A 27,613-nucleotide genomic window follows, 5' to 3' on the forward strand; every position below is an offset into this window, starting at 1 on the left:
AAAGAAACTGGAGGGGTGGAGAGAGCGCCCGAGACTCATTTGTGAATTGCTCTCACAGGCAGCGGATAGGGGCTGCAAACGCACGCGGCGTTTACGCATGTGAGGAGCAGGCGCTTGGATTGAGAATGCGGGACAGTAGGAGGATTCTCTCGTAGGAATTTACCAACATTTTCCAATATCTACATCGGGAATTACAATTGTCCTTGTTCGATTCATTTTTGTTATTCCAGCATTATCAGAGTTTTTATATTTATTCTATCCTTATTGCCTTCAACTGTGAGAACTGTGAGAATTAACTACGTACGGGCTGCTTGTTATAAGTGAGTGAAGGTAGAGAATAAATCAGAGCGCTCGGATACTGCTTGGATAGGCGACTGGACACATCATTTGCTGTTTATCCGCCGCTTCAAGGTAAGAGGACAAGCGGCTCTGTAAAGTAGCCTAACTGTATCATCAGAACTTGGGAATCTCTGCGGGCATTTCATTGCCACAATTCTGTGTTGGAAATATCTTCTAAGGAATCTTGACCATTTACATCGCTTCTATATCAATCTGGGAGATGTTTTTGTCTAATTGAATAAACTCGGACTGATTTAAAATTAAAATTAAATAAGATAACATTTTGGACATTTTCTCTTTACAGGCATGATAAGATATTCGGAATCGTAATGAATTCATGACATAGGATATCACCAGCCTGAACGGACTGTTTCGATTGTGTTTTTGCCCAGACTGCGGGCTTTTATTGAAAGAAGGAAAGAAAAATTAATTCGGTGCTGAAAAAAGGGGTGAGGATAATTCCCAACGAACCCCCCCCCCCCCCCCCAAAAAAAAAATAAAAAAAAAATGAAGAAAAGTATAGCCGGTGCACTCGCTCTTATTCACTGCAGTTGAAGCGGTGTTGGAGGGCGTCCGGGGGATGAAGTCTTACACATCCTGAAACGGAGGACTTCAAATAAACCGAGAAGGAAAATTATGTTTCCCAAAAACAATACCAGCAAGTAAACGTCATCCTCATTCGATTCAAGGCTTTAAAATCCAGTTAACACATTGCGGGGAACAATGAGGACTACTGGCGCATTGGACTATTTATGCTACAGTATACTCATCCTGCAGCTGCTGAATCAGCCCGATGCCAAGCAAGTGCTGCGATATCGCCTGGCTGAGGAGGGTCCCGCGGATGTCAGGGTAGGGAACGTAGCCAAAGACCTCGGAATCGTCGCCGGGTCTGGCGAGGTCACGTTTACCCTCGAGTCTGGCTCTGATTTTTTCAAAATAGATAATATAACAGGCGAGCTGACCACTAATGAACGGCGGATAGACCGTGAAAAATTACAGCAGTGCCAAATGATATTTGATGAAAACGAATGTTTCATAGATTTTGAAGTGTCAGTAATTGGACCGGCTCAGAGCTGGGTCGACCTGTTCGAGGGGAAAGTCATTATTTTAGACATAAATGACAACACCCCGTCTTTCCCCTCTCCTGTGCTGACATTGTCGGTGGAGGAGAACAGACCGATTGGCACTCTCTATCTCCTGCCCACAGCCACCGACAGAGATTTCGGCAGGAATGGAATTGAGCGATATGAGCTTATTCAGGACAGCGGGGAGAGCTCCAGGCGCCTGGGTTCGAGCTCAGGGGGACGGGGGGCGGACAGCAGGAGATTTGATGAGGGGGCAGGCAGGAGCAGTGTCTTTGAACTGCAAGTTGCTGACACAACTGATGGGGAAAAACAGCCGCAGCTCATCATTAAAGGGACGCTGGACAGGGAGCAGAGGGACTCTTATGAGCTCACCCTGCGTGTTAGGGACGGGGGCGACCCCCCACGCTCCTCCCAGGCCATCCTGCGGGTCATGATCACTGATGTGAATGACAACAGCCCCCGCTTTGAGAAGGCTGTGTATGAGGCTGACCTGCCAGAGAACAGCTCCCTGGTGCCCCCATCCTGCAGCTGAAAGCAGCTGACGCAGACGTTGGGGTGAATGGTCAGATTGAGTACGTATTTGGTGCGGCCACAGAGTCAGTGCGTAGGCTGCTGAGGCTGGACGAGAGCTCGGGGTGGCTGAGCGTCCTCCATCGTATTGACCGCGAGGAGGTGAGCCAGCTGCGCTTCACGGTAATGGCAAGGGATCGAGGTCAGCCACCCAAAATGGACAAGGCCACCGTGGTCCTCAACATCAAGGATGAGAACGACAACGTGCCCGCTATCGAGATTCGTAAGATCGGACGCATCTTCTTGAAGGATGGAGTGGCCAACGTGGCGGAGGATGTAGTGGTGGACACGCCTATAGCCTTAGTCCAGGTGTCTGACCGCGACCAGGGCGAGAACGGCATCGTGACCTGCACTGTGGTGGGTGACGTGCCCTTCCAGCTCAAACCAGCCAGTGAGATTGAGGGTGAGATGAATAAGAAGAAATACTTTCTCCATACATCAGCACCGCTGGACTATGAGGCCACACAGGAGTACAATGTGGTCATCGTGGCTGTGGACTCAGGAAGCCCTAGCCTGGCCAGTAATAACTCGCTTATCGTAAAGGTGGGCGACTTCAACGACAACCCACCCATCTTTAGCCAGAACGTGGTGGAAGTGTCCTTTCCGGAAAACAATGCCCCAGGCGAGAGGGTGACCACAGTGCAGGCCATCGATGCTGACAGTGGCAAGAATGCAGAAATCGCCTACTCCCTCGACTCCTCTGTGAATGGGATATTCTCCATTGATCCAGACAGCGGTGACATCAGAGTAAACACCATTCTGGACAGAGAGCAAACAGAGAGGTACGAGTTCAAAGTGATAGCCAAAGATAAGGGCATGCCCATACTCCAGGGGTCAGCCACTGTGGTGGTCCTAGTGGCAGATAAGAATGACAACGAGCCAAAGTTCATGCAGGATGTGTTCACCTTCTACATCAAAGAGAACCTAACACCCAACAGCCCCGTTGGCATGGTGACCGTCATTGATGCTGACAATGGCCAGAACGCTGAAATGAGCCTCTTCATTGAGGAAGAGGAGGATATCTTCTCCATTGAGAATGACACAGGAACCATTTTCTCCACTATGTCGTTTGACCGCGAGCAGAAGACTTCATACACGTTTCGGGTCAAGGCCGTGGACGGTGGAGACCCGCCCAGATCCGCCACCGCCACCGTGTCACTTTTCGTGATGGACGAGAACGACAACCCGCCAACCGTCACCTTCCCCATCAACAGCTCCTACACCCTCCTGCCCCCCTCCAGTAACATCAGGACTGTAGTTCGCAGGGATCAACGCTGACCTGAACTACAGCATCATCGGCGGTAACCCCTTCAAACTGTTTGAGATCGACGGGGGCAGCGGGGTTATCTCACTGGTGGGGAAGCTGGAGCAGAAACACTATGGCCTCCATAGACTGGTGGTCCGGGTGAACGACAGCGGCCAGCCCTCCCAGAGCACCACTACCCTGGTGCATGTCTATGTCAATGAGACCCTCTCCAACTCCACCATCGTGGAGGCCCAGGTGGCCAAGAGCCTGGGCACGCCACTCAACACCAACATCGCTGGTGACCCCAACTATGACCTGGGTAAGCAGCGGCTGAGCATCGTCATTGGGGTGGTGTCGGGCATCATGACGGTCATCCTCATCATCCTCATCGTCGTCATGGCCCGCTACTGCCGCCCCAAGAACAAGAACGGCTACGAGGCGGGCAAGAAGGACCACGAGGACTTCTTCACCCCTCAGCAGCATGACAAGGGCAAGAAGCCCAAGAAGGACAAGAAGAGCAAGAAGTCCAAACAGCCACTGTACAGCAGCATCGTCACCATCGAGGCCTCCAAGCCCAACGGCCAGCGCTACGACGGCGTCAACGAGAAGCTGTCCGACAGCCCCGGGATGGGCCGGTACCGGTCCGTTAACGGAGGGCCCGGGAGCCCGGATCTGGCCCGGCACTACAAGTCCAGCTCGCCGCTGCCCACGGTCCAGCTCCACCCCCAGTCACCCACGGCCGGGAAAAAGCATCAGGCTGTTCAGGACCTGCCCCCTGCCAACACCTTCGTTGGCACCGGAGATAACATTTCCCTTGGATCTGACCACTGCTCTGAGTACAGCAGTCAAACCATCAACAAGTACAACAAACAGGTAAGAACACATTGACTCAATATTGTTATTTTTTTCTTTCTGTTTTTCAAATGTCTCATGTTTCTCCCTCTCTTAGTGTTATCTCCTGCGTAATGCCTCCTGACAGGGCTAGTCTCTGTAGTCATGTTGCTTTTATGGTGCTAATATGTGTCAAGTTAGCTGTATTGATCTGTTTGGGTTTGGAGTGCCATTCACCACCATGTAATATTGAAAAGGGATGAAGACATGCGTAGCCTATGCCAGGATATCATTTTCACTCGCCTAAGCATATCCAGCTCTTTTGCTCTCTCTAGTATTGTGATGCGGTTTAGTTTGACTGGGGTGTCACTTTTGCTGACCTGTGCACGTATGTGTTTTGAGTGTTGTAGACAGCTCGCATAAGGGTCTGGTTTGCAGTTATTCTATCACAGCAGAAAGTGTGGCTAGGTAGGTAGGACACCCTTCTGCTAGGTCAAGCCCTCCCCGCCCTCTTTGTAACAAGGCAAACCTTTTTCTTCCTGTTAGAGGGTGAAAAAAACTAGAGAAAGGAAAAAAATGGAAGACATGGTGAAAATGAAGTACAGGAGTGGCCTTGTAAAGGAATGCTAACCGCGGTGTCGTGTTTTACTGGACTTTTTCAGGTTGACTAGGAGCATCTGGGCAGGAGGTCACAATATTCCTGTGCCCTGGTGTGTCTGTATCAATTCACTGACCCAGCAGTGAAATCAGGCTTACCTAAACCTCTCCCTCCTGCTCTCTCTCTCTTTCTCTCTCATGTTCTGTCTCTTGCTCTCTCTCATGTTCTGTCTTTCGCTCTCTCCATCCTTTCTGTAGGCTACACTCATTTATTTCTTCATCCATCCATTTCTCTCTCCTCCCTCTTTCTATCATTCTCCTTCGTCTCACTATACCTCCCTCTTTATTTCTTTATGACTCCACTCTCTTACCCATTCTCCCTCCGGCCATCACTTCCTCTGTTTCCTCTCTTCCTCTCTCCTCTCATCGACTCTGTTTGTGCCATCATTTGTGGCTGCAGGCATGACAGGAACAATCATATTCTAGGGAAGTGTGAATTAATCAATTCATATTTAAAAAATAAATCTATGAAAAAGCCAGGTGGAGCGAAGCAAGGTTAATACATTATGAAGTTGGTTCCTTTTCATCTGCATTTACCAGGGAAATAACACTTACCTTTTTATTTAATATGTTTTCTATGGCAATCTAATGCATTACTGATTGTTCTCTTAGGTGTTGTAAGCAGCAAACTCCTCTTGCATTCCTGAGTGCTGTTCTGTCAGCACAGTGGACTGGGCTGATTTCTCTCTGTTTTTCTTGGTCTGTCTCTCTCTTTCTTGTTCTCCCCCTCATCTTGTTCTCCTCTCTCTCTCTCTCTCTCTCTCTCTCTCTCTCTCTCTCTCTCTCTCTCTCTCTCTCTCTCTCTCTCTCTCTCTCTCTCTCTCTCTCTCTCTCTCTCTCTCTCTCTCTCTCTCTCACTCTCTCTCTCTCTCTCTCTCTCTCTCTCTCTCTCTCTCTCTCTCTCTCTCTCTCTCTCTCGCTCTCTCTCTCTCTCTGGCAGTATCTGCCTCTGCATCTTTCCCTTTCTTCAAAGCCGCCTCCTCTCCCACCCCATCTTTCACTCTCCTCTATCTCTCACCACCACACCAATCTCTGCCCCTCATTTATCCAAATCATTGCTCTCAAAAAATATTTTCTTTTTTCCTTGTCTGTCTTTTTTCTTGCAGTCTCTATCGTTTTTAATCTCCTCTCCCTTACTCTACTCTATATCCCTTTCCCTCTTGCTATTTCCTCTTTAATGTATCACTCTCCCTCGCCATAGATCCATCCCTCTCTCTCATTTACTCTCATTTTCCTCTACTGTCTCTAACAGCTTCTAATGTACTGCATTCAGTATTTTGTGTGAGGAGTGCTGTTGCTTACGAATGTCTCATCCATAATTAACAGGCCACTCTATTCGGTGCCGCTGCGGCAGAGCCATGTATGTAGCTTTTTTATGTACACGCTTGCTACAGTTTTCTTTTTATAGACAAGTCCATTTGTTTGAAGATTCAGACACAGACCCAAAACACACAGGGGTGTCGAGCATTGAGTGTTGAGGTTTTGCAAAGGCTGTCCCCGCCACCATAATGTGCAATTACCTCTTTTTAAACATGCAGAGCTACTTTTTCTCGATTCTCCTCAACGCTTCCTTTAAATGTAACTCCCACTGGCTAATTTAGAAGTGTTGCCTTCTATGGTTTAATGATTCTTGTCAGAAGCAGCGGCGACTGTAGCCCCATGTACCCATTAGGTACCAGAGATACAGGATATAACATTCTATAACATGTAATTACATTCACATACATGCCTTGTCAAACGTTCACTGTTGACACTTTCGATTGAAGTGAAAGGGAACTGAGTTAACAGCTGCACAGACAGTCTCCTGAGGTTAATGTAATTGCTGGGAATGTCCCTGTACGTATATATGTGCCCCAATTATGGCATCAAGTGGCCATGTCTTTATTAGAGCACAGAGTGGTAGTCATGCTCTTGCTGTTTAGGGCCACCACAGCTAAAACACACTGGTAAGCGCCCCCCTTCGGTTGAGGTCATAATGTGTAATGAAATGCATAAGGATACTGATGTGCTGGGGATGGAATTATACATAGAAATAGAGAGAGAGAACAGCTTCACTTTCCCATTGATTGTGAGTCTCTTCTGCGGTATCAGGTTCCTTCTAGGTCTCCTTCCACCTCTTCCTTCGCCTACCTAATATCACAATAACCACTGCACATGCAGCAGCCGGCTCGGGCTCCAAGCAGGTAACCAGGCAACCAGTGATGTTTAGCAGGTTGCCATCAGACATTTAAGCAGTCATTAAGTCAGGAGAGCACAGAGCGAGAAGCCAGCATGTCACTGAGCAGCCGTTGAGTTAGAACAGGAGGGTGATGTACCTGACACTTCAGCCCTTCCTGGAACTCCACACAGACTGGATTCAAGCCTGTGTTTTTTATCTCTCTCCCTTTCTTCCATTGTATGCCTACTGCAACATCGTTCTCAGTTGCCATGTTTCCCTAGCGAAATCCCTGTGTTAAACAGTGTTTCAGTTGATAATCGTCATACTCTCAAATACCAAATGGCTAAAGCTAAATTATTGGTCACACTTTATTTGGATAGTCCGGATTTTCCATCTGTAGATGCTCTACAGATGGTCATACTATCAACAAACTATCTGCTGATAAGCATCTGCTTGCTAAGGTTAGGGTTTGGCTTAGAATAAGGGTTAGGGTTAGGGTAAGGATTAAGGTAAAGGTTAGAGCTAGGGTTAGGTTAAGGGTTAAGTTTAGGATTACGATAAGGGTTAAGGGTTAGGTCTAGGGTTAGGGTTAGTAGATAGTTAGTTGAAATGTTACTGATAGTCTGTAGATAGTCTGTAGAGCAGGGGTTTCCAACAGGTCAATCACAAGCTGTCACGATCGTCGTACATAGAGGAGGACCAAGGCGCAGCGTTGAATGTGAACATATTTATTTAATAAATGATCACACGAACAAAACGATGACGTGACAGTCAATGGTCAATAAACAAACCAAACACGAACAAAATCCCACAAACCCGAATGAAAAACAGACAGTTTAAATATGGCTCCCAATCAGAGACAACCCACGACAGCTGACACTCGTTGCCTCTGATTGGGAGTCACTCTGGCCAACATAGAAATAAACACCCATAGAAACAAAACCCATAGATCTACACACCCTGGCTCAACATAACAGTGTCCCCAGAGCCAGGGCGTGACAGTACCCCCCCCCTAAAGGCGCGGACTCCGACCGCATCAACCAAAACCCACAGGGGAGGGACCGGGTGGGCACTCCGCCTAGGCGGCGGATCCGGCTCCGGGCCTGATCCCCGCTCCCTCTCCAACCCCCCAAAGTATCCCTGGTCCGGTCTGGCCCCGCTGGCCGGAGCTGGACTGCACACTGGTGGAGCGGATTGCTCTAGCTCCGGCGTGAAGCATCTGACCGGTGCCGGACCAGCCACCGGTGGAACAGGCACGGGCCGTGCCGGACTGACGACGCACACTACTGGCTTGGTGTGGGGAGCAGGAGCGGGCCGAGCCGGGCTGTCGAAGCGCACCCCTGACTTGGTGCGGGGAACAGGCACGGGCCGTGCCGGACTGACGACGCACACCACTGGCTTGGTGTGGGGAGCAGGAGCGGGCCGAGCCGGGCTGTCGAAGCGCCTCCCTGTCTTGGTGCGGGGAGCAGGAACGGGCCGAGCCAGGCTGACGAAGCACACCACTGACTTGGTGCGGGGAGCAGGAACGGGCCGAGCCGGGCTGACGAAGCGCACCACTGACTTGGTGCGGGGAGCAGGAACGGGCCGAGCCAGGCTGTCGAAGCGCACCCCTGACTTGGTGCGGGGAGCAGGAATGGGCCGAGCCGGGCTGTCGAAGCGCACCCCTGACTTGGTGCGGGGAGCAGGAATGGGCCGGACTGGGCTGGCGACGCGCACCGTAGACTTGGTGCGAGTGGCAGGAACAGGCCGGACCGTACTGGGAACACACACCACTGGCCCTACGTGGGGATCAGGAACAGGCCGGACCGGACTGGCAACACACGCCAGTACCTCTCGCCGTGCCTCTACATCCTCCCTCCCCCTGGTGACCAGTGACTCCCGTAACCTGGCGGCCTCCTGCTGCCCCGTCGTCCACGGCGTTAGCCCCCCCCTAAAAAATTTCTGGGCGTCTCCCCTACCCGTGGACCAGGTCTCCATGTCCCTCGCCAGCCTTTCGCCCTTCTGCCACAAGGTCAAGCCCTTCTCTTCCTCACTCGGCTTGACCCAGTCGAGGAGGCGAAGGAGTTCTGTTAGGGATCTCCCTGGCGATGGCTCCTGGACACTCTGCTTGGTCACATCTTGGTGGGATTTTCTGTCACGATCGTCGTACATAGAGGAGGACCAAGGCGCAGCGTTGAATGTGAACATATTTATTTAATAAATGATCACACGAACAAAACGATGACGTGACAGTCAATGGTCAATAAACAAACCAAACACGAACCAAATCCCACAAACCCGAATGAAAAACAGACAGTTTAAATATGGCTCCCAATCAGAGACAACCCACGACAGCTGACACTCGTTGCCTCTGATTGGGAGTCACTCTGGCCAAAATAGAAATAAACACCCATAGAAACAAAACCCATAGATCTACACACCCTGGCTCAACATAACAGTGTCCCCAGAGCCAGGGCGTGACACAATCTACCAGTAGCTCGCAGCCCACCAATGAGTAGCTCGCCAAACAATTCTGAAAGTATATGCAAGTTCCACCGCAAACTGTCATAAACAAATCTTACAAGTGTCAGACACCGCAAGCTCCCAGCTACTACCTTATCAATGCAAGATTGACATTATCACACCGCTGGCTAGCCACTATTGGCTTAAAAAGCCAAACCTAACACAATATCTGCCAATTATTTCTAAAATGTTTGCCTCTGTCTGTCTGTGTGGTGCATTCGTTTGTCTATCACTCCGTGTGTAGCCAGTTGAAGTGATAACCGTCTTGTTAGTTGACAGAAATACTTTCCCCAAAACCTTCTCAATTAAATGTTAACTTCAAAGTAGGCTTACCTGGCGGAAGTATATCATGAGTAAGGATTTATTTAGTATCTATACCTTATTTGCATACTTTTCTATGAAATGAGCAGCAGTATTGCTAGACTGGCACATTAGACTGCACATTCCTCACTCGCTAGATGCACATTTAAAGTTGCAATATGCAGAAATCGCTCTGCCATTTCCTGGTTGTTCAAATTCTAATAGTTCAGTTTAAGTTTATGTGACAAAACAAGCAATGTATAGTTTAGAGAATCATTATACCATCTAAACCGCTGTGAGATATATTTTCAATAACCAAAAATATTGTATTTTCAGCTGTTAGAAGCTGGGGTACAAAACCAAAAATAAAAGACGATAAAACGAAACGTAAGAACGGTAAGCATAGAAATAATAATACAAACATGTACATATTACCTCAATTACCTCAACTAACCGGTTCCCCCGCACATTGACTCTGTACCGGTACCCCCTGTACAGTGGGGAAAAAAAGTATTTAGTCAGCCACCAATTGTGCAAGTTCTCCCCCTTAAAAAGATGAGAGAGGCCTGTAATTTTCATCATAGGTACACGTCAACTATGACAGACAAAATGAGAAAGAAATATCCAGAAAATCACATTGTAGGATTTTTAATAAATGTATTTGCAAATTATGGTGGAAAATAAGTATTTGGTCACCTACAAACAAGCAATATTTCTGGCTCTCACAGACCTGTAACTGCTTCTTTAAGAGGCTCCTCTGTCCTCCACTCGTTACCTGTATTAATGGCACCTGTTTGAACTTGTTATCAGTATAAAATACACCTGTCCACAACCTCAAACAGTCACACTCCAAACTCCACTATGGCCAAGACCAGAGAGCTGTCAAAGGACACCAGAAACAAAATTGTAGACCTGCACCAGGCTGGGAAGACTGAATCTGCAATAGGTAAGCAGCTTGGTTTGAAGAAATCAACTGTGGGAGCAATTATTAGGAAATGGAAGACATACAAGACCACTGATAATCTCCCTCGATCTGGGGCTCCACGCAAGATCTCACCCCGTGGGGTCAAAATGATCACAAGAACGGTGAGCAAAAATCCCAGAACCACACGGGGGGACCTAGTGAATGACCTGCAGAGAGCTGGGACCAAAGTAACAAAGCCTACCATCAGTAACACACTACGCCGCCAGGGACTCAAATCCTGCAGTGGCAGACGTGTCCCCCTGCTTAAGCCAGTACATGTCCAGGCCCGTCTGAAGTTTGCTAGAGTGCATTTGGATGATCCAGAAGAGGATTGGGAGAATGTCATATGGTCAGATGAAACCAAAATAGAACTTTTTGGTAAAAACTCAACTCGTCGTGTTTGGAGGACAAAGAATGCTGAGTTGCATCCAAAGAACACCATACCTACTGTGAAGCATGGGGGTGGAAACATCATGCTTTGGGGCTGTTTTTCTGCAAAGGGACCAGGACGACTGATCCGTGTAAAGGAAAGAATGAATGGGGCCATGTATCGTGAGATTTTGAGTGAAAACCTCCTTCCATCAGCAAGGGCATTGAAGATGAAACGTGGCTGGGTCTTTCAGCATGACAATGATCCCAAACACACCGCCCGGGCAACGAAGGAGTGGCTTCGTAAGAAGCATTTCAAGGTCCTGGAGTGGCCTAGCCAGTCTCCAGATCTCAACCCCATAGAAAATCTTTGGAGGGAGTTGAAAGTCCGTGTTGCCCAGCGACAGCCCCAAAACATCACTGCTCTAGAGGAGATCTGCATGGAGGAATGGGCCAAAATACCAGCAACAGTGTGTGAAAACCTTGTGAAGACTTACAGAAAACGTTTGACCTGTGTCTTTGCCAACAAAGGGTATATAACAAAGTCTTGTGAAACTTTTGTTATTGACCAAATACTTATTTTCCACCATAATTTGCAAATAAATTCATAAAAAATCCTACAATGTGATTTTCTGGATTTATTTTCCTAATTTTGTCTGTCATAGTTGACGTGTACCTATGATGAAAATTACAGGCCTCTCTCATCTTTTTAAGTGGGAGAACTTGCACAATTGGTGGCTGACTAAATACTTTTTTCCCCCACTGTATATAGCCTCCCTTCTGTTATTTTATTTTACTGCTGCTCTTTAATTATTTGTTTTACTCATGTCTCCTGAGTGGCGCAGTGGTCAAAGCCACTGCATCGCAGTGCTAGCTGTGCCACTAGAGATCCTGGTTTGAATCCAGGCTCTGTCGCAGCCGGCCGCGACTGGGAGACTCATGGGCAGCGCACAATTGGCCTAGCGTTGTCCAGGGTAGGGGAGGGAATGGCCGGCAGGGATGTAGCTCAGTTGATAGAGCATGGTGTTTGCAACGCCAGGGTTGTGGGTTCAATTCCCATGGGGGACCAGTATGAAAAATATATATATATGTATTCACTAACTGTAAGTTGCTCTGGATAAGAGCGTCTGCTAAATGACTAAAATGTAATTTGACAATCTTATTTTTTACTTAACACATTTCTATCTGAATTTGGTCGGGTCGCCTAAACTGTTACATATGGCAGCTTTAAAGGGCCAGATGCACAATTAAAGGGGAATTACACTAAAACATCAAAATGTATTAGTTTCTTCCAGACCAAATTATATATTTTTTTATCTGATGTGATTTAAGCATTGGCATGGACTCAAAACATCTGATTTCGTAGTTTCTCTATGAACAATTGTAATTTATAGCATTTGAAACCAGGAAAATTGAAATGAGAAAACATAATTTTGGAAGATATAAAATATAATTTGTGAGAAGAAAAAAAAAATCAGCTTTTATAGGACCCCTCTTAGAGTTGATTATTAACCATTATTTTACCAGATACAGTGGGGAGAACAAGTATTTGATACACAGCCGATTTAGCAGGTTTTCCTACTTACAAAGCATGTAGAAGTTTTTTAATTTTTATCATAGGTACACTTCAAATGTGAGAGACGGAATCTAAAACAAAAATCAAAAAAATCACATTGTATGATTTTTAAGTAATTAATTTGCATTTTATTGCATGACATAAGTATTTGATCACCTACCAACAAGTAAGAATTCCGGCTCTCACAGACCTGTTAGTTTTTCTTTAAGAAGCCCTCATGTTCTCCACTCATTACCTGTATTAATTGCACCTGTTTCAACTCGTTACCTGTATGAAAGACACCTGTCCACACACTCAATCAAACAGACTCCAACCTCTCCACAATGGCCAAGACCAGAGAGCTGTGTAAGGACATCAGGGATAAAATTGTAGACCTGCACAAGGCTGGGATGGGCTACAGGACAATAGGCAAGCAGCTTGGTGAGAAGGCAACAACTGTTGGCGCAATTACAGTGGGGGAAAAAAGTATTAAGTCAGCCACCAATTGTGCAAGTTCTCCCAATTAAAAAGATGACAGAGGCCTGTAATTTTCATCATAGGTACACGTCAACTATGACAGACAAATTGAGGGAAAAAAATCCAGAAAATCACATTGTAGGATTTTTAATGAAATTATTTGCAAATTATGGTGGAAAATAAGTATTTGGTCAATAACAAAAGTTTCACAAGACTTTGTTATATACCCTTTGTTGGCAATGACACAGGTCAAACGTTTTCTGTAAGTCTTCACAAGGTTTTCACACACTGTTGCTGGTATTTTGGCCCATTCCTCCATGCAGATCTCCTCTAGAGCAGTGATGTTTTGGGGCTGTCGCTGGGCAACACAGACTTTCAACTCCCTGCAAAGATTTTCTATGGGGTTGAGAACTGGAGACTGGCTAGGCCACTCCAGGACCTTGAAATGCTTCTTACGAAGCCACTCCTTCGTTGCCCGGGCGTTGTGTTTGGGATCATTGTCATGCTGAAAGACCCAGCCACGTTTCATCTTCAATGCCCTTGCTGATGGAAGGAGGTTTTCACTCAAAATCTCACGATACATGGCCCCATTCATTCTTTCCTTTACACGGATCAGTCGTCCTGGTCCATTTTTAGAAAAACAGCCCCAAAGCATGATGTTTCCACCCCCATGCTTCACAGTAGGTATGGTGTTCTTTGGATGCAACTCAGCATTCTTTGTCCTCCAAACACGACGAGTTAAGTTTTTACCAAAAAGTTATATTTTGGTTTCATCTGACCATATGACATTCTCCCAATCCTCTTCTGGATCATCCAAATGCACTCTATCAAACTTCAGACGGGCCTGGACATGTACTGGCTTAAGTAGGGGGACACGTCTGTCACTGCAGGATTTGAGTCCCTGGCGGCGTAGTGTGTTACTGATGGTAGGCTTTGTTACTTTGGTCCCAGCTCTCTGCAGGTCATTCACTAGGTCCCCCTGTGTGGTTCTGGGATTTTTGCTCACCGTTCTTGTGATCATTTTGACCCCACGGGGTGAGATCTTGCGTGGAGCCCCAGATCGAGGGAGATTATCAGTGGTCTTGTATGTCTTCCATTTCCTAATAATTGCTCCCACAGTTGATTTCTTTAAACCAGGCTGCTTACCTATTGCAGATTCAGTCTTCCCAGCCTGGTGCAGGTCTACAATTTTGTTTCTGGTGTCCTTTGACAGCTCTTTGGTCTTGGCCATAGTGGAGTTTGGAGTGTGACTGTTTGAGGTTGTGGACAGGTGTCTTTTATACTAATAACAAGTTCAAACAGGTGCCATTAATACAGGTAAAGAGTGGAGGACAGAGGAGCCTCTTAAAGAAGAAGTTACAGGTCTGTGAGAGCCAGAAATCTTGCTTGTTTGTAGGTGACCAAATACTTATTTTCCACCATAATTTGCAAATAAATTCATTAAAAATCCTACAATGTGATTTTCTGGAATTTTTCTCTCTCAATTTGTCTGTCATAGTTGACGTGTACCTATGATGAAAATTACAGGCCTCTCTCATCTTTTTAAGTGGGAGAACTTGAACAATTTGTGGCTGACTAAATACTTTTTCCCCCACTGTATTAGAAAATGGAAGAAGTTCAAGATGACGGTCAATCACCATCGGTCTGGGGCTCCATGCAAGATCTCACCTCTTGGGGCATCAATGATCATGAGGAAGGTGAGGGATCAGCCCAGAGCTACATGGCAGGACCTGGTCAATGACCTGAAGAGAGCTGGGACCTCAGTCTCAAAGAAAACCATTAGTAACACACTACACCGTCATGTATTAAAATCCTGCAGCGCACGCAAGGTCCCCCTGCTCAATCCAGCGCATGTCCAGGCCTGTCTGAAATTTGCCAATGACCATCTGGATGATCCAGAGCAGGAATGGGAGAAGGTCATGTGGTCTGATGAGACAAAAATATAACTTTTTGGTCTAAACTCCACTCGCCGTGTTTGGAGGAAGAAGAAGGATGAGTACAACCCCAAGAACACCATCCCAACCGTGAAGCATGGAGGTGGAAACATCATTCTTTGGGGATGCTTTCCTGCAAAGGGGACAGGACAAATGCACCGTATTGAGGGGAGGATGGATGGGGCCATGTATCGTGAGATCTTGGCCAACAACCTCCTTCCCTCAGTAAGAGCATTGAAGATGGGTCGTGGCTGGGTCTTCCAGCATGACAATGACCCAAAACACACAGCCAGGGCAACTAAGGAGTGGCTCCGTAAGAAGCATCTCAAGGTCCTGGAGTGGCCTAGCCAGTGTCCAGACCTGAACCCAATAGAACATCTTTGGAGGGAGCTGAAAGTCCGTATTGCCCAGAGACAGCCCCGAAACCTGAAGGATCTGGAGAAGGTCTGTATGGAGGAGTGGGCCAAAATCCCTGCTGCAGTGTGTGCAAACATGGTCAAGACCTACAGGAAACGTATGATCTCTTTAATTTCTAACAAAGATTTCTGTACCAAATATTAAGTTCTGCTTTTCTGATGTATCAAATACTTATGTCATGCAATAAAATGCAAATTAATTACTTAAAAATCATACAATGTGATTTTCTGGATTTTTTAGATTCTGTCTCTTACAGTTGAAGTGTACCTATGATAAAAATTACAGACCTCTACATGCTTTGTAAGTAGGAAAACCTGCAAAATCCGCAGTGTATCAAATACTTGTTCTCCCCACTGTATATATAAACATAGTGCACTACTTTTTATTGTACACCAAGGACCCGCGGAGGAGTTGCAGGGGAGAGGAGAAGAATATGCCTATTTGAAAGCTAGAATAAAATGAGTTGCTCGCAACATGTTGCATTTTTTAAAAGTAGCTCTCATGCTAGAAAAGGTTGAGACCCCTGTTATAGAGCATCTACAGATGGACTGTCCAAATAAAGTGTTACCAAATTATTGGCTAAGATATTAAAGATAATTCCTTCGATAGCTCACCTGTTCTATCCAAAGACACAATGTTTACTCTTAAAATAACTCAACATGCCTTTTATTTATTTATTTATTAACTGGGTCATTTGAAATAATGTTATCCCCTGTCCAGGTGGATATAGAAAACTGAGGCAGGTTGTAATCCTTTCCCTCTGCCTCAGGGCATGTATAAATCTCAGTTCACTGGATCAGCAGAGGCTGCCTCGCCTCAGGCTAGGGTTGGTTCAGCGAGCATGACTGGACGTTGCCCCATTGCCCTCACCGCCCTATCCTCCCTCTCCCTTCCCTTCCCATCCCCTCCTCCAACCTGTTAAGCCCCAGTTTACCTCATTTACATAGGACCCCATGTTCCCTTCTCGCCACAGTATCTCAAACAAACAATATCAGCATGCAAATACGGGTCATTACGTATGTGTTCGCCAGCCAAACACACAGGATGTAACAGGCCTTTCGCACTGTCGGTCTGCCGAGATCACAAAACCAATATGGAAAACCCTCCATTTGCCTGGAGGCTAATTTGTTTAAAAACGGAAGCTATTGTAGATACTTAAACACTTTTGAGAAGCCACAATTGGCCTAATCTGTTTTGCTGCCCCGTCTGTGACCCTTTATTATTGCCATCTACTACCCTAGCATGTTTGTGAATAGTCTGCGTCCTATATCTATATGAACCGTTGCAAATCGGCTACCTACTGCTGTATGTTTCCCCCGCTCTGTAAACTTCAGTACCTTTCTGTAACCTTTATCTCCATAGTCTCCCACTGTTCCCTGTTTGTGTATTTCAGTGTTAGAACTCAGTGTTGTCCTTCCATTTTATTGGTTCTGATTCTATCTGTGTCGAACAGGTTGAGGGAGGCAGTCACCAGTTGCGCTCAATAAGATAATTACTTGATAAGAGGTACTGTTCGAGGTTTATCATGTTTGGTCAGGTTGACTCCCCCTTGGATGCTGATACGGGTCGAATGAATGACTCGAGGCTGGACCGGAGAGAAAACATTGGCCACTGTGGGTATCATAGCCGTTATATGATGCAAATTGCTCGACTAATAATTGTAGAACGGTTTTGTTTATTTTCTGTATTTGAATCCCATGTGGATCATGCAAGTTACTAATAACTGTAAAGAAATAAGGAAATAGGCATAAAATGTTCTGTATTCAGTATGTGTTCACCCATATGGGAGTTTGTGAATCATAGCCATTTAGCCTATACATATAGCCTACATGTAAAACAATTGGCATGAATCGGTTGAACAACATATGAATGGATTACATTCTTGGTAGAGTATAGCCACTAAAATGAAATCATCATGCAACTAATATAACATTAACAAAGCAGCATCTGTTTGCCTGGGAATCATTAAGTATATGCACAGCACATGGAAGAGAGCTGGTAGTGTGAGAAGATGAAGATGGTGTGGAAGGAGATCAGCTGGTTGGTTCACCACTGCTTTATGTTTAGTACAGGACGTTGCATGTGGTGCTGTGTGTTTACTGCCGTGTCGACCAATGCTAATTTGATCACATTTGTCTAACATGGCTTAATTTACTTTGTTATGGACGACAACACCACACCAGGCATTTTGTGTATGTGCTTTACAGTGAGACTGGAAGGGGGGATGTTGGGAGATAGAGAGAGAGAGAGAGAGAGGGAGAAAGAGAGAGAGTGAGAGAGAAATACTTGTGAAATTGCACTGGCCAGCAAATTCCTGAATAATTTGAGTTGGGTGATTTAAATGCATTAGTTTTAGGCCAGTGACTAATCTGCAGATTAGGGTTACCTGATAGCTAGGCAGGCATGGAGGAGAGATGCAGAAGGAAGCAAGGAGGGCGAGAAAGTGAGAATGAGCGAGAGGGAGAATACTAGTCCTTACTCAATACTGAATGTGTTAGATTCTGTCTGACTAATTGTTTGACTACTGTTTGGCTGGCCCTGTACATAACACTAAATAAGATGTGACATAAGTGGAATTATACTTCATGTATTTCGATGGCTTAGAATGGGCTGCACTGACTACCTGACCTGGAAAAATATTGCGAAGGCCTTTCAAAGGCAAGAATTTTCTCTAAAGAGTAGAAATCAATCGCCTTTAGGGTGTTTTCACATATAGTCCTCTTTAAAAGAACCGATCTCAGTCCTCTTTAAAGTGAACTCTGGGGTAAAAGCAAAATAACTCAGTTCTCTTTGTAGTCACACTGACCTTGCCTTTGAATGAGGACTCAACTCTTTTGCCAGTTCACTTCACCTAATTTGTGGACCGAGTTCTCTTTGCATTCACATGTTTAGAACGGAACCAAGATCTTTTTCCAACATGCACTCTGGGTTTTTACAAAGTGCAGGACAAGCCATTCAATCAGAATGTGTTATTGGACAGCTAGATATACCTACTTACATTTTGGAAACTAATAGATTGCATTTAGTTAAAATATGAGACATAATAATTGTAATCAGAACATACTATTAACATGTACATTTGATTGGTAAAATAATAAATAGCAATAGAATAACTGCATAATATATAATGCTTTATTGAAAATTGTACACCCAAGGTAGGCTACTGCCCTTTTATGAGCTAGAATAGATGTTGTACCCTATGTTGTGATTCTCACCAAATATATTGTCTGCTCACACTATTCAAACCCCACAATCAATAAACAGCTTATGAAGCTCTCATAGCCTATAGATCACATATTGCAAACAAATAATCTGAACTAAAAACGTTTTCGAATTTCTGTGCGTCCTTGACAATCACTAATCAATATCCAAAAACAGCATGCATTTTTTTCCACGTTCATGCACATCATCATTTTCTCTCTTTTGTGGTACCAATGTGAGAGTTTATGGCAGGGGAAATGGTGTTGCAGTAGTTTAGTGTGTGGTAGGGTAATAACGACACGCAAACCTGGGGAGCTTTGCATCAACATTGTCCTAAAAAAGGGAACCGGACCACTTCGGGGGCTCTTTTGAGGGAACTGAGTTCCTTTGGCGTGTTCACACTGCACAAAAAAAATTGGCTAAAAGGGACCAGGTGTGAAAACACCCTAGAAAAGGAGGCCTTGATCAATCTCTCTCTCTCTTTCTCAATCTCCTGCTCACTTTCCATTCTCTTTCTGTGCTTGTCTCTCTCCTTCTGTTCTGTTTTCTCTCTTTCAGTCTTTATTTCTATCCCTATTCTCCTCGCTCTCTACGAGTGTACATCTGCCATTGTGGCTATTGGCTGGGTATGAATGTAAATAGTCATGATTGAATCAGGAGCAGCCCAGATGCATCAGTAACATTTGTCATGATAACGCGGTGAAAGAGAGAAGGGGGAAGATAAGTCAGAAAGTCGTCATAATGCGGCTTGATTGCTCACCGGCGTGCTGGCTTATTTTTAGTGGAAGTGTCGGCGATGTCCCCTTCTTTCCGAGCCCACTTTTCAATTTGATGACATTGAATATGTAATTTCATTTTCTATGAAGCACTCACAAATTTGATCTAGCCAGAAAATTCTGATTTCTATTTGCAGGTAATTCTTCCCTTTTACCAGTATCAATTCCTGCACTTCATGTCGCTGTGGTGGTGGAGGCGGCAGCAGGGGAAAGCCTAGCTTTCCAGATGTTTTGTATTCAGTTTGTCTGAGGGCTTGTGTGAATTCCTGATAGGGGCCCACTCAATTTCGCTGAAAGCTACATTGCTATTGTTGGTATTTCCTATTGTGGCTGTCCCTCCTCATCCACTTGTTTTTCAAGCAGAAGCTCCAGTAACTCTGAACATCCATTAGCATCACTGCTAGTGAAACTCAGGGGAATAGTTTGCTGTCAACATAAAGGATCACAACAGGGATCATACTGTATGTGGGTTTGTCTGTCTATTTTAATGGGCAACAATACAATGGTTTCTGCTCTTCATAAAGATTGCACGGCCCACTGAGGCAGTCCCAGACAAAAAAAAATCTTGGGCGACCCAGAGTCGTCTGTTCTTTCGACCAAACGATTGGTCAACATTTTCTAATGTGTATTTTTCCATATATAGAATAAAATCAACCATATGTAGGCTACTGAGCTTGTCTGATGCTTTATGCACTGTCAATTAAAATGAAGTAACACAAATTACTAAAGAGAGAGCCAGAGATCAATATAGTCTAACCAGAAGAAGAAAACCTGTTCCCGACCTGACCCTCCTCCTCCCGCTGCTGCTGGCCTTCGCAGATTCTGCCATTGCGCTGCTGAAGTTGCCGGTAATAGGCTACACCAACGGTCTGCAACCTTTTCCATTTGGAGTGCCAAGTTATCGTATCATTTCTACTGATCTGCTTACCAGTTATGATTTTCATATGCACATTTTTGTGGAAAAGTTTCATTTCAGTTATAATAAAGTCATATCTCAAAATAATTGTCATGTGGTTAATCAAAATTCTATCTAAATGAAAATTATACAAATCTAAAAGTAACTTCTATTGCCATTGCCAATATGTAAAAATAGCCTACATAAAGTCATCAAATTAAAACATTGCAGCCAGCCGGTACAAAAAATACCCTGATAAAAATCAATATCCTATAAATTACATTGGCTACACATGGCCTGTCTGCAAGGAACTTGAAATATTGTATCAACTATTAACTTAGTCCGGCCAAGCTCATGTTTCACGTGCCAGTGACATAAGAAGTAAAGCTGTAGGCCTATATTATGACGTTTCCATCAGATCAGAGCATGACATTTTTTCTCCCCTTTCATGATGAGTGGTTATCCAAAGGCTACCTTGAGGAACTATTGTCATTCTCAATGCATGCAAAAACAGGCTTAGTTTACTTGCTGTTTGAGGCTAAGAAAAAATGACTTTGAGAAGCTCCACAGTGATGGTGAGTTAAGACAATCAACAATAGTATCAGATCCCCAAATGGGCACATTTATAAGCCTACATTTGCGCGCAGGCCAGGTAGGATAGGCCTACATATACATGTAATCAGGTACGTGTCCTTTCTTGAGATTGACAGGAGCGCTCCAAACAAAAGACAACAAATAAATTGAAAACTCGTAAATGGAATTAAATTAACCAAAACCTTTTTCACAAGTGTAGCCTAGGTTGTGCGCTCTGCAAACAACGTGTTCACTCCTACAATGACAACGGTAATATATTGAATGCATTAACAGAAATTACCGTTACCAAACAAACATTGTAGATGAGAAATTATGGTAATTAACGGTAAATTTACTACTGGTGACACTGGTGCGCCATCCCTGCGGCCTCCCCAATGGATTTGTCCACTGAGACAAGCATGAATCAGACAGGTGTCTTGTGTGCCATAATTAAAAAATATATATTTGCCACTGTTCGACTAAAAAAATCTTGGCGACCAACAACCTATCAACCAAACAATCAACCAGTCGACTAAATGGGGTCAGCCCCATGAGGGATGCACAGCTCACGCCGTGGGCAGAGGAATTACTTGCTGTCATCGGTGCTCTCATGAGTGCCAGGGTGTCAAGAGAACTGCCAATGGGTCTGTGGCCCTAGACTAGACTGATTTAACCCTGTGAGACCCAAGCATAGACCCAAATTAGGAAAACATTTTGTTACCCATCAGAAATACTTAGAGTAGGCCTCTGATTCTAAAAATAATTGTTAGTATTTTTTTATTTCAAGTTTGTAGAACAATTTTCTGGAAACATTGCAAAAATTCAACATTGGGCTTCAGGCCTCCCGAGTGGCGCAGTGGTCTAAGGCACTGCATCACAGTGCTTGAGGAAATCACTACGGACCCGGTTACATTCCCAGGCTGTGTCACAACCGGCCGTGACCGGGAGTCCCATAAGGGCGCCGCATCTTTGGCCCAGCGTCGTCCGGGTTAGGGGAGGGTTTGGCCGGGGGGGCTTTACTTGGCTCATCGCACTCTAGCATCTTTGTGGCGGGCCGGGCGCCTGCAGGCTGACTTCGGTCGTCAGTTGAAAGGTGTTTCCTCCGGCACATTGGTGCGGCTGGCTTCCGGATTAAGCAGGCGGGTGTTAAGAAGCGCGGTTTGGCGGGTCATGTTTATGAGAACGCATGACTCAATCTTCGCCTCTCCCAAGCCCTTTGGGGAGTTGCAGCGATGAGACAAGATCGTAATTGGATATCACGAAATTGGGGAGAAAAAGGGGGTAAAATACAAAAAATAACAAAAAACATTGGGCTTCAATGGAAGCAAACATTTGTGTGAAGAGAACTTTGAAATTATATTAAAATCACATCAAAATCGATCAAAAGCATGTGATGGAAAATGTTGTCTAATGGTATAAACAGTTGAATTCGGAAGTTTACATACACTTAGGTTGGAGTAATTAAAACTCGTTTTTCAACCACTCCACAAATTTCTTGTTAACAAGCTATAGTTTTGGCAAGAAATGTGTAAGCGGCTTAACGTACCTTTTCCCACGGTTTAATTTACCCATAAGTGCCAAGGGAGCACTTTTATGTTTTCAAAACTGTAATGGTTACATAAATTCTGATTATGGATTAGGGATACACAACATCCTGAAATATACAGTTGAAGTCGGAAGTTTACATACACTTATGTTGGAGTCATTGAAACTCGTTTTTCAACCACTCCACAAATTTCTTGTTAACAAATTATAGTTTTGGCAAGTTGGTTAGGACATCTACTTTGTGCACGACACAAGTAATTTTTCCAACAATTGTTTACAGACAGATTATTTCACTTATAATTCACTGTATCACAATTCCAGTGGGTCAGAAGTTTACATACACTAAGTTGACTGTGCCTTTAAACAGCTTGGAAAATTCCAGAAAATGATTTCATGGCTTTAGAAGCTTCTGGTAGGTTAATTGACATAATTTGAGTCAATTGGAGGTGTACCTGTGCATGTATATCAAGGCCTACCTTCAAACTCAGTGCCTCTTTGCTTGACATCATGGGAAAATCAAAAGAAATCAGCCAAGACCTCAGAAAATTGTAGACCTCCACAAGTCTGGTTAATCCTTGGGAGCAATTTCCAAATGCCTGAAGGTACCACGTTCATCTGTACAAACAATAGTATGCAAGTATAAACACCATGGGACCACGCAGCCATCATGCCGCTCAGGAAGGAGATGCGTTCTGTATCCTAGAGTTGAACGTACTTTGGTGCGAAAAGTGCAAATCATTTACATTTACATTTTAGTCATTTAGCAGACACTCTTATCCAGAGCGACTTACAGTTACAAATCAATCCCAGAACAACAGCAAAGGACCTTGTGAAGATGCTGGAAGAAACAGGTACAAAAGTATATCCACAGTAAAACGAGTCCTATATTGACATTACCTGAAAAGCCGCTCAGCAAGGAATAAGCCACTGCTTCAAAACTGCCATAAAAAAGCCAGACTACGGTTTGCAACTGCACATGGGCACAAAGATCATACTTTTTGGAGAACTGTCCTCTGGTCTGATTAAACAAAAATAGAACTGTTTGGCCAAAATGACCATCGTTATGTTTGGAGGAAAAAGGGGGATGCTTGCAAGCCAAAGAACACCATCTCAACCGTGAAGCACAGGGGTGGCAGCATCATGCTGTGGGGGTGCTTTGCTGCAGGAGGGACTGGTGCACTTCACAAAATAGATGGCATCATGAGGAAGGAAAATTATGTGGATTATGTGGATACATCTCAAGACATCAGTCAGGAAATTAAAGCTTGCTCGCAAATGGGTCTTCCAAATGGACAATGACCCCAAGCATCCTTCCAAAGTTGTGGCAAAATGGCTTAAGGACTACGAAGTCAAGGTATTGGGTGGCCATCACAAAGCCCTGACCTCAATCCTATAGAACATTTGTGGGCAGAACTGAAAGCGTGTGCGAGCAAGGAGGCCTACAAACCTGACTCAGTTACACCAGCTCTGTCAGGAGGAATGGGCCAAAATTCACCCAACTTATTGTGGGAAGCTTGTAGAAGGCTACCCGAAACGTTTGACCAAAGAGAAACAATTTAAAGGCAATGCTACCAAATACTAATTGAGTGTATGTAAACTTCTGACCCACTTGGAATGTGATGAAATAAATAAAAGCTGAAAAAAAACATTCTCTCTACAATTATTCTGACATTTCACATTCTTAAAATATAGTGGTGATCTTAACTGACCTAAGACAGGGAATTTGTACTAGGATTAAATGTCAGGAATTGTGAAAAAAAAAGGAGGTGCCTAGATGCCTTACTCTGGGCGCACACTGAGCAGGAGGAAACATACACCCTCACGTCCTTAGCCAAGGCACGTACTGCAGCCCAGCTGGATACTGCGGTGGAGATGGATCTGTGTGTAATACCTGCGCTATATCCGCGTTCAGCGCCCATACTACCGGCGCCACAATGCATGAGGCCGGGAGTATGGGGGTGTTGTTTCTTGGCCTCTCCTCTGTGTCATACAGCCAAGACAGTGCTTCTGCCTTCATGTTCTTCGTACCCGGAATGTATGAGAGTGTGTAATCAAACCAGGTGAAGAAGAGGGCCCACCTGGCCTGGCGAGGATTCAGCCTCCTCGCTGCCCGAATGTACTCCAGGTTACGGTGGTCTGTCCAGACGAGGAAAGGGTGTTTCGCCCCTTCGAGCCAAAGCCTCCTCACCGTCAAAGCTCGGACAACAGCCAGCAGCTCCCGATCTCCAATGCCGTAGTTCTGCTCCGCCGAGCTGAGCTTCTTCGAAAAGAAGGCACAGGGGCGAAGCTTTGGTGGCTTTCCCCGAGCGTTGGGATAAGACAGTGCCTATCCCTACCTCGGATGCATCCACCTCCACTACGAACGGTAGTGATGGATCGGGGTGGGCCAGTACCGGGGCTGAGATGAACAGACCCCGCAATCTACTGAAGGCCAAATCAGCCTCAGCAGTCCAGCAGAGCCGGGACGGCCCACCCTTCAACAAGTAGGTAATGGGAGCTGCGACCTTGCCAAAGCCCCGAATAAACCTCCGATAGTAGTTGGCAAAGCCAAGGAAGCGCTGCACCTCCTTCACCGTGGTTGGAGTCGGCCAATTACGCATGGCAGAAATGCGATCTCCCACCATCTCCACACCTGTGGTAGTAATGCGGTATCCGAGGAAGGAGATTGACTGCTGGAAAAACTCACACTTCTCTGCCTTGGCATAAAGATAATTCTCCAGCAGTCGGACCAGTACCTTGCGAACCAGGGACACATGCTCAGCGCGCGTAGCAAAATACACCAGGATGTCATCGATGTAGACCACCACCCCGCGACCAAGCATGTCCCGAAACACCTCATTCACAAAGGTCTGGAAAATGGATGGAGCATTCATCAAACCATAGGGCATCACCAGGTATTCATAATACCCTGAGGTTGTGCTGAATGCTGTTTTCCACGCATCCCCTTCCCGAATACGCACCAGGTTGTAGGCGCTCCTGAGGTCTAATTTGTTGAAAAAACGGGCCCCATGCATTGACTCAATCACTGACGGAATGGGGGGAAGAGGATAACTAAATCGTACCGTCACCTTATTCAGTGGTCGATAATCAATGCACGGGCGTAAACCGCCATCTTTCTTTTTCACAAAGAAGAAACTTGAGGAAGCATGTGAAGTGCAGGGATGTGTATATACCCCTGGCGCAGGGACTCGGTGACGTATGTTTCCATAGCCTCCGTTTCAGCCTGCGACAGGGGATACACATGACTTCTGGGAGGTACAGCGTCTAACCGAAGGTTTATCGCGCAATCCCCCTCCCGATGAGGTGGTAATTTAGTCGCTTGCGTCTTGGAAAACGCGAGTGCCAGATCATGGTATTCGGGGGGAATGCGCACGGTGAGGGTACCGTCTGGACTTTCCACCAGGGTCGCACCAACGGAAACACCTAGACACCTACCCGGACACTCACGCGACCACCCCGTAAGAACCCTCTGCGACCATGAAAAATTGGGGTTGTGAAGGGCTAACCACGGAATAACTAAGACTACAGGGTAAGCAGGAGACTCAATAATCAAGAAAGTGATCTGCTCAACATGCGTCTCCTGTGTAATCATGGTGACTGGTACAGTAATCTCCTTAACCAACCCGGACCCTAATGGTCGACTATCAAGTGCTCTGATGGGGAGTGGAATGGATAGGGGAACCAATGAAATGCCTTGACGGCGCGCAAATGCCTGTCCATAAAGTTCCCATCTGCGCCTGAATCGACTAGCGCCTTACACTGAAAAACTACCAGGTGATCGGGAAAGGAGATAGATAAGGTACAGTGCGCTGCAAAGGGCTCTGAAGAAGTTTGGGTGTTCGTTACCTGGGGTGAGGCGTGAGTACTCTGCCTACCGCCTCCAGCCCCAAATGAACGTTGACTGTTACGTGAGGTGGATTGTCCCTTCGTGCCATCAGAGTGGCACTGTTGCTGTCCTCCTGCGCTCTCTCGACCGGCGGCTCCCCCCAGCTCCATCTGCTCGGGGTCAGAGTCGTCCGGAGTGGGAACGAGCAGACCCCTACCAGGACGTCCTCTGGCTGCTAGCAGATTGTCCAGCCGGACGGCCATGTCCACCAGTTGGGTGAACGATAGCATGGCATCACAGCAGGCTAGCTCCCATCGGACGTCCTCCCTTAGGTGGTACCGGAAATGGTCGATCAGGGCCCGCACATTCCACCCGGACCCCGCTGCCAGCGTCCAGAACTCCAGCGCGTAGTCCTGTGCGGTCCTCGTCCCCTGCCTCAGATGGACCAGTCGTTCGCCCGCCTCTCGACCCTCAGGCGGGTGATCGAAAACGTCCCGAAAGAGGCGAGCAAACTCCCCGTAGTCCTCCAACGCAGCACCTTCCTCATTTCACACCGCGTTGGCCCACTCCAGGGCTCTCCCACAAAGGCAGGAAATGATGACGGATACCGTCTCCCGCTCCAGTGGCGCCGGCCTGATGCTGGAGAAATACAGCTCTAATTGGAGCAGAAATCCTTTACATCGCGCTGCCGTCCCATCAAACGCTGGTGGCCGGGATATCTGGATCCCTCCAGGGGCTGGGGTGTAGGTGGCTGGATCCGGTTGACCAGCTGGTCTCGATAGATCGGGTCCTCTCCTCTCCAGGCGTTCTACTACCTGAATAACCCGATCCATTGCTTCCCCCAAGCTGGCCAGCATCGAGGAATGCTCCTGGACCCTTGCAACAACTCCTGGCATGTGGTCTTCTCCTGCTGACTCCATTCAGCGGGTGAGTGAGCTCAACCGAGCTACTCGCTCTCACAATAAACAATCACTCACAAAGACAAGGATGAACAGAAGGAACACTTATACACATACTAATTAGGGGAATGAGTACCAGGTGTGTGTGATTGACAAGACAAGACATGACAAGTGGAGTGATGATAATGGGATCGGCAGTAGCTAGTAAGCCGGTGACGACGAACGCCGAAACCTGCCCGAACAAGGAGGGGAGGCAGCCTCGGCGGAAGTCGTGACACCATCAAGTATCATAAGTATTCTGCTGGCTTGCTAGAGCATTTTGAACTGTGGCACTGGTCAGAGCAGTGCACTTTGCCTCTGAGCATCATGAGTTTGTGCCAGTGCTGGGCAATAGTCTAAAAAAAATGTGGTGAGTGCCAAGGAAGGCATATATCAACGTACTCAGGACCTTTTATTTTTTTTGAAATTATTTTTTATTTGGGAACACATTACAT

General features: G+C 46.0%; 1 pseudogene across 1 annotated transcript in view; it reads left to right on the forward strand.

Annotated features, from left to right (window-relative positions):
• Positions 1–1,062: 1,062 nt before the first annotated feature.
• LOC311113063 (protocadherin-7-like) overlaps positions 1,063–27,613 on the forward strand; it is a 202,011-nt pseudogene continuing 175,460 nt past the window's right edge. Inside the window, exon 1 of the transcript in view lies at positions 1,063–4,113. The product of the transcript in view is annotated as a protocadherin-7-like (transcript). The remainder of the gene's footprint in view (positions 4,114–27,613) is intronic.

Source organism: Coregonus lavaretus (genome assembly GCF_964263955.1).
Source record: "Coregonus lavaretus genome assembly, chromosome: 39".
Classification (NCBI taxonomy): domain Eukaryota; kingdom Metazoa; phylum Chordata; class Actinopteri; order Salmoniformes; family Salmonidae; genus Coregonus; species Coregonus lavaretus.